This window comes from Hordeum vulgare, chromosome 1H (genome assembly GCF_904849725.1).
Source record: "Hordeum vulgare subsp. vulgare chromosome 1H, MorexV3_pseudomolecules_assembly, whole genome shotgun sequence".
NCBI classification, from domain to species: Eukaryota; Viridiplantae; Streptophyta; class Magnoliopsida; order Poales; family Poaceae; genus Hordeum; species Hordeum vulgare.
In genome coordinates, this window is record NC_058518.1 from 87,491,751 (window position 1) to 87,500,757 (window position 9,007).

The following is a 9,007-nucleotide window of genomic DNA, read 5'->3' on the forward strand; positions in this document are numbered from 1 at the left end:
AATTCAACGGGTATTCTCGGATACCGGTTCAATTGATTCGACCTGATGCTCAGATCAACCTAATGTTAACATGCATGAAATGTCATGTTATGGTACTGATTTATATCTAGGGCAGTGTGTGATCATTGTAATTATAATGAAATTTGGATATTTTTGCAAATTCCATTTATAAAGTGATTAATAAATTGAATTATTCCTTATTTCACAATTTAGGGTCCTGTAACTTTTTCAAACATAGTTGAAAATAGCATAATCAGAATCCTTGAATTTTTCTGATACTTTTTCATATATAATTTATTTTCATTGGAGTTACAGATTAATTTCTATGATTTTTGCAATTTTTAGCAATTTCCTGAATTAGTTTTAAACTGGAAATTCCATTTATTGCATCAGGCTGACGTCAGCAGGTCAGCCGACCTGTTCAGGTCAAACCTGACAGGGGGGCCCCACTGGTCAGCCTCTCTGGGGCTAATCCCGCGCTGACCAGCCCCTAATTGGGATTTGACCAGGCGTGGGGCCCTCTGTCAGCGACTTAGGGGAGGGCGATTACGCCCTAATGGTTGGCCACGTCGACGCCCACCGGAGGGTGGTCGCCGGCGACCAGACCCGCAGCGGAGGGCTCGCCGGAGGCGACCTAGACGGCGCTGCACAGCACCAAAACGCACGCGGTTTGCAGCTACAGCATGCTCGCGGAGTGGCCGATCTGGCAGGACCATCTGGGGAGGCTAGGGTCGCCGGAAGAGGCGTCGGCGACGAGCCGGAGCGGCGGCCGAAGCTCGGGCGTCGTCGGGGGCTTTGAATCAGAGGGATCCACGCTCAGTTCTTAGCTGCTACGGCATCTACGCGTCGTCCTGGAGCTGCTGGTGCTCTCGGAGGGACGAGCTGAACATCGGAGGGCTACCGGCGACGAGCGGCAGCGGCGGTCCTCGTCAGGCTCCGGTGAAACTAGGGCTAGAGGAGGGGATCGAGGGGGAAAACTTAGGGGAAATGACCGCATGCTCACGGGGAGTGCAGAGCAGAGCTCAGACGGCTCGGGGAAGGCCTGGGGGCGACGAATCGACGGGAGAGGTCCGGCGGCCGGAGGAGGAAGACGACGGCGTTGCGGGCGTTGCAGGGCGCGAGGAAGCTTCGGCTTCTGCAGAGACGACCAGGGCGACGAGTCGGAGCTAATGGCGTGCTCTAGGAGGGGATCCTATGGCCAGGGGCACGGTCAGCTCGAGCTCGAGCTCGGCTCTAATGGCGGCAGCAGGGAGAAGGAGGGGATCCGGGAGGAGGGGAAGAACCGAGGCGGGGAATGGATAGGGGATGCTCTGGGGAGCTTATCCCCGTCGTCGCCAGCGCGAACCGGCGGCCAGGCAGGCACGCAGGTGCGTGGCCGCGCCGGAGGAGGCGGTGGCCACCTCCTGCTGCCTACTGGCGCGAGGGAGGGGACGAGCGGGGAGATGGGCCGGGCCTGGCTTGGGCGACAGGTAACTCTTTTCCTTTTTCTTCTGCTTTTTGTTTTTCTGTTTTGCTAAATATTGCTTTGCTAATTAATTCAGCTCCAAAACAAAAAGTAAAAACTATTTTAGACCTCCTGAAATATTTGTTATAATATCCCCACTCATTTCCAAGACTTTCAACATTTTTGGAAAATTATAGTTTCTGATTTCAAATTTTAAATTTGAAACCAGTGGCTTTTGCATTTATTTAAAATGCTTAAAGTGTCAAGAAAATAGTTTTCTCCAATGCTCATTTACTTTCATGATTTATCAGAAAGTTTGAACATTTGTTGAGGCCATTTTGGGTTCATTCATTTTGAACTAGTTGAAAATTCCTTTAATTGAAATGGTGGCTAGGATTTTGAGTTTTTCCTTTGCCACTTTGTTGTTTTTGTTGAAACTTCTTAGATGCAAATGCAAAGAAGACATGAGCACAATGCTATCTTGCTTAAGGGTTAGGGATGTGACAATCACCCTCTTACTTACAATACCAAACTGGAGAGCACTATTGTCATTTTTATATATTGAGTCTAGGTACTAAAGGTTATGAGTATGACTAAGATCTTTTCTGTTCTGAATTATAATATTCAGTCACTCCTTGAAACTTAGAGGTGCTCTACATTTATGTTTTTCGGTTTTGGAAAGGGCTAGCGAGATACCATGTCACCATATTATATCATGATTGTATTGACAAATTGTTGGCATGTGAGATATCCTAATATTGCTTTCTAGTTGGTTATGTATTTCCATGATTGGATATGATGCTTAAATTATTACCATGGATGTGTTTATTTATGATTTTTGCTAAAAACCTAAACACTTGCTAAGCATATGTATAATGACTAGAACAAAAGAGTTTGTATAAGTTTTTTATCACTTTCAGTTTATTAAATAAATTTCTTGAGTACAAGCAATGAGTTAAGCTTGGGGGACTTGATACGTCTGCAACGTATCTACCTTTTGCTCTAGTTTTGACCTCTAATTTGCATGATTTGAATGAGACTAACCCCGACTGATGTTGTTTTCAGCAGAACTACCTTGATGTAATTTTTGTGTAGAAATAAAAGTACTCGGAATCGAATGAAACTTTTTGTGAATTATTTTTGTCATTTATAACGATTTATGGAGTGAAGACCTACCAGAGAAGTGTTGTTAGGGGGCCACAAGCTAACAGGGTACCCCCTTGGGGCCACGGCCTGATAGCTTGTGGCACCCACATGGATCCTCCTACACTTATTCCAGTCCAATAAAATCACATCTTCAGAAGAAAAAAATCACAAAGAAGTTTTCGTCGCGTTTCATGAGACAGAGCCTCCGCCACCTCTTGTTCTTCCTCCGGAGGGCTGATCTGAGCCCGTTTGGGGGTCTGAAGAGGGGGGGGTTCATCGTCGTCGTAATCACCAAGCCTTCTTCATCAACACCACCATGATGCTCACCACCGGGAGTGAGTAATTCCTTTATAGGCTTGCTGGACAGTGGTGGGATTGGATGAGATTGATCATGTAACTGAGTTAAGTTTGATAGGGCTTGATCCCTAGTGTCCACTATGCTTTGAAATTGATGTTACTACGACTTTGATATGCTTAATGCTTGTCACTAGGGCCCTTATGACCCACAAGTATAGGTGATCAATCGTAGTCCTTTGGATCAGTAAGAGTATCGAACCCAACAAGGAGCAGAAGGAAATGACAAGTGGTTTCTAGTAAGGTAATTTCTGCAAGCACTGAAATAGCGGTAACAAGTAACGAGTAGTAATAGTAACAACAAATGCATCAAGGTAGCTCAATCCTTTTGTGGCAAAGGATAGGCGGAATAGTTTCTTATAATAGGCAAAGTGTTCTTGAGGGCACACGGGAATTTCATCTAGTCACTCTCTTCATGTTGGATTGATTCGCGTTCGGTACTTTGATAATTTGATATGTGGGTGGTCCAGTGCTTGGGTGTTGTTATTACTTGAAAAAAACACCCACTTATGATTAACCCGCTCACAAGTATCTGCAACTACGAGAAAAGTATTAACTATCAAGAATAAGTTCTAACCAAAGCATTAAACATAGGGATCCAACTCAGCCCCTTATGGAATAGCGCATAAACTAGGGTTTAAGTTTTTGTCACTATCGCAACCCATCATCTAATAACTACTCCATAATGCATTCCCTTAGTCCCAAATATGGTGAAGTGTCATGTAGTCGGCGTTCACATAACACCACTAAGGGAATCGCAACATTCATACCATCAAAATATCAAATGAATATCAACTTCACATGACTACTTGCAACATGACTTCTCCCGTGGCCTCAAGAACAAAAGTAACTACTCACAAGTGATGAACATTCTCATGATCATTAGGGCATTAAATAGAATATTGGATCTAAAAATATGATCTTCCACCAAATAAACCATAAATCATCAACTACAAGATGTAATCAACACTACTAGTCACCCCCAGGTACCAATATCAGGTTCCGGTACAAGATTGAGCACAAGAGATGAACTAGGGTTTTGTGAGGAGATGGTGTTATTGAAGATTTTGATGAAGAATTGCCTCCCCAATATGAGAGGAGTGTTGGTGAGGACAATTGCCTCGATTTCCCCCCTCCGAGAGGGAAGTTCCCCCGATGGAATCGCTCCGCCAAATGGAAAAAGTGCTCCTGCCCAAGTTCTGCCTCGAGACAGCAGCGCTCCGTCCCAATATTCCTCTACTTATTATTTTTTTCTAGGTCAAAAATGAATATATACATGAACATGGTCGCCAGAAATGGGTCGGGTGGCCCACTACCCACCAGGGCGCGTCGGGGGGGGGGGGGGGGGGGCTAGCGCACCCTAGTGCCTAGTGGGCACCTCACAGCCCCCCTGTGGTACTTATTTATTCTCGTATTTTTTATTTATTAAAAAAATATTCTTCGTGAAGTTTCAGCCCATTTGGATATATGCAAAATAGGTATCTCTAATGAGCCTTTTTCAAGTCCAAAATTCCATCTACCGGCATTCTCCCTATTTGTGTAAAACTTGCATATTATAAGAGAAAGGCATTATAATTACTCCATAAAGTGATATAATGCATAAAAATACTATAAATAACAGTAGAAAAACATGATGCAAAATTGACGGATCTACTCCCCCAAGCTTAGACATTGCTTGTCCTCAAGCGAAAGCCGATGTCGAAAATCATGATCACATGTTTTGAGATAGAGGTGTTGATTAAAAAAATACAGACATAGTAGCATCATGGTCATTATTATAACAATAATTAAACTTCATCAAATACTTCATCACAAAGCTTTATCGTATAACTTTAATCATATAACTTCTGATAAACAAGTAACAATTCATCACAACATCGAAGTATGAAGCATAAACTCTATCATAAACTAACAAACTATGTTCTCAGTCAATTATGTAACACAATTCATCACATTTTTAGGAAGGGTCTCGTATCAGAGCCTTTAGGAAAGTCCACATACTCAACCATCATTTAGTCTTCTATGATTTCTAACACTCACCGCATACATATGAGCAAAAGGTTTCAACAACACACATAGAAAGATGGGGGATTATTGTTTCGCCTCCCAATGTATTCACCTCAAGGGTGATGTCAACAATAATAACTCATGACCACCCACATTCAACTGGATATACATGCCTAGATCTTTCCCCACCACATGATGCTTGCAAAAGATAAAATAAAAAGGAGTAGATAACAATACTTTGACACTTCCATAAAAGCGAATACATAAAAGTAAAATATAGGCCCTTCATAGAGGGAAGTAGAGGTTGTCATGCGATTTTGGCTTGTATGAAAAATCCCTTAGTGCAAAGGAACGCAACGTTATATTTCCCTTATGATAGCAACCTTTCTTATGCAGTCTTTCGCTTGTATTATTGCCATCACAAGTTTGTACAACGCTTAATTTCCCTTACACTAAATGATCAAACACTTTTTGAAGCAATTTTTATTGCCTTTTTGCACCGATGACAACTTACTTGAAGGATCTTACTCAACCCATAGGTAGGTGTGGTGGACTCTTCAAACATGGATTTGGGTTCAAGGTTTTGGATGCACAAGTAGTATCTCTACTTAGTATAGAATTTTGGCTAGCAAAGATATTTGGCAAGCACCAGATGTTAGAGGATCTATAACAATATAACTTCTATGTGAATGTGAACAAACATAAATCCTTACGTTATCTTCCATGTCCAACATCAACAGTTTTGGCATATTAAAATTAATGGGGCATAACAATCATAAAAGATGTCAAGGATAGTGTGTTTGCATGTAAATCTTGTCTTCTCTTATTAATTATTTCATGCGTAGCATCACTGGCCAATGTTATGTTTGTCAACCTTCAACAAATTTTACCACTTATACTATTCCTTATGTAATGTCACTACTTACTATAAGACTAGCATATGATATTTTTCATTATTTTCTTGTATTTTGATTCCAACAAGATAGTAAAGAAGCAAAAACTCAAACTAAACTTTATTATATAACTCCCACTCGATTACATAGATACATAGATTACGAAACTAGCACTCAAAAGAGGGATCGGACTAAACTTTTATGTGACTAAATCACGAAATAACTAGGGATTGAACTAAGATGAAAAAATATAATAGAGAGGTGATGGTGATACGATACCGGGGCACCTCCCCCAAGCTTGTCACAAGCCAAGGGGAGTGTCCATACCCGTGCACTGAAGTTTCCTTCTTTGGTGACGATGATGGTGCTGGTGGTGGTGAGGTAGCGTCACAATGTAGCCTCAAGAGGTTCTCCAATGATGATCTGGAGGCCGATGATGTGCTCCTTTAACAAAATATTTTCATCAGTAAGATATTTATTCTAAAGATGAACTGTTTTGAGGGCTCTAAAGGCTTCGATTTTCGTAGGGTGAGGTGCTCGTAGTAGGGTTGGAGGTAATCTTCTTCCTCCTCTTCTTCTGTTGATATGGCTTGCCCTCCTTTTCGAGCTTGATCTCCCTTGACCTCCTTACCCTCGTCCTACTTGGTGGCATCTTTTGGTTCCTCTCTCTTTAGTTCCATCTTCATCAGCCCAACATCTTCTTCTACATGGTTGGCTGAGGGAGAAGCCATCATGCCTGGCTTGATAGACCTGACAAAAAAAGATGAAACAAGAACATAAGATTTCTCTGTGATACACAAATCACATCATTCAGGAGTATAGATAAAGAATTTGTATACAAGGAAATACGTGTTCCACAAGAAAACACAGTCAGGAAGGTGCCTGAGGGTCCCACTACCCACCAGGGTGCGCCAGCACAGTGCCTAGTGGGCACCTAGTTTTCCTTCCCGTGTGTTTATTAATTTCCTAGTTTTTCTAATATTCTGAAACTAACAGAAAATATTTTTGCATATTTTTCGGAGTCCATTTACTTACCGTATCACATACCTCTTCCTTTTGAGGGTTCTAGAGTGTTCTGGAAGTTCTCTTTTATGTATTCCTTCGGTGTCATGGCTTAAATAATATTTGTTTCAACATTAATGGGTGTACCTGAAATAAAGTGCTTTATCCTTTGTCCATTGACAACCTTCGAGTTAGTGCCTTCGGGATTATTGATCTTAATAGCTCCACATCGATAAACTTCTTCGACGATATATGGTCCTTCCCATTTGGAGAGAAGTTTTCATGCAAAAAACTAAGACGAGAATTGTACAATAGATCATATTCACCAACTTTGAATTCTCGCTTTTGGATTCTTTTGTCATGCCATCTTTTAACTTGTTCTTTCAATAGTTTGGCATTTTCATAAGCTTGAGTTCTCCATTCATCTAGTGAGCTAATATCAAATATCCTCTTTTCACTGGCAAGTTTGACATCATAGTTGAGTTCCTTAATTGCCCAATATGTCTTATGTTCTAACTCAAGAGGTAAATGACATGATTTTCCATAAACCATTTTATAAGCAGACATACCCATAAGATTTTTATAAGTTGTTCTGTAGGCCCATAATGCATCATCTAATTTCTTAGACCAATTCTTTCGAGACCTATTGATAGTCTTTTCCAATATTAACTTTATTTCTCTATTGATTAATTCTACTTGACCACCAGATTGAGGATGATAGGGAGATGCAATTCTATGGTTAACATCACACCTAGCAAGTAACTTACGAAAAGCACCATGAATAAAATGTGAACCACCATAACTAATTAAGTATCTAGAGACTCTAAAACGTGGGAAAATAACTTCCTTAAGCATTTTACACTACTGGAATCTGCTGGCTTGCCGACAGCCAGAGCTGACGACAATGACCTGTTTAACAGACGGCAAAGGCTTTGTCGTCAGTGTGCGGTCGGCAAAGGAGCCGGCCACGATTTTATCGGCAATCACCTTCTTTGCCGTCAGCTGAAAATCGACCGACGGCAAAGACTTTGCCATCAGCTTTGTGGCACGGGCTGACGCCACAGAGAAATGGTGGCAACGACGCATGCCGAGCCCCATTAGAGGGTTAACGGCAGGCTTTGCCCACAGCCGGGGCAAAGCTGACGGCAAAGCCGAATACTTGGGTCCCCTCTTTGCCCACAGCCGGAGCATAGCTGATGGCAAAGCCGAAAACCTGGGTCCCTTGGGTCCCCCCTTTGCCCACAGCCGAAGCACAGCTGACGGCAAAGCCGAAAATCTGGGAAGTTTTGGTGTTCTCACAGTTGCCAGGTTACACATGCTGTCGCCACGTGTCCTTCTTTGCCGTCAGCCCAACGACGGTATAGGCTTTGCCGTCAGTAACCTGTAGGAAAAGACCCTGTCTGCTTTTTTTATATTTGTTTTCTGTTAATTCCCTGCATTTGCAAAACATAAATACAAACAACAATATATATATATATTCCCACGCACTAAACAGCACCATAAGTGCGTCAGAAAGTGCAAACAACACCACGAGTGCATCACAAAGTGCAAACAGCACCAATATATGTAATTAAAGTGCAAACAAGATCACAAAGTATTACAAAACATCACAAGTGCATCCGCAAATACAAGTGCATTACAAAGTTCATCTAAGACTACATGACTACAGTCCCTGGAGCATCCATCCATATGCCATGCTACTTTATCAAAATCTGCATAATGAGAAAGAAGTTAGAAGAAGAATACAATAAGAAAGAAGTTATCTAAATTAAGCTAAGCAATTAGAAGAAGAAGTGGAAGAAGAAGAAGAAGAATAAGAAGAAGAACAAGAAGAAGAAGAAGAAGAAGATGGAGAAAAAGAAAGAAGAGAAAAAGGAAGAATAAGAAGATTTGTTCTTCTTATTATATCTTTTTCTCCTCTTTCTTCTACTCTTATTTCTTCATCTCTTCTTTGTTCTTCTCTTCTGGTTTCTTTTTAAACTTTTTAAACTAATTATGTCATTTTTGAAGTAAGTAAGCTAATTATTTAATTTTTTAGGTAAGTAAGCTAATTATCAACTAGAATTTACTAAGCTAACTAAAGCATGGCTAATATCAACTAGAATTTACTAAGCTAACTAAAGCATGGCATAATCTAAGTTGATCTAAACAATAAGAAGAA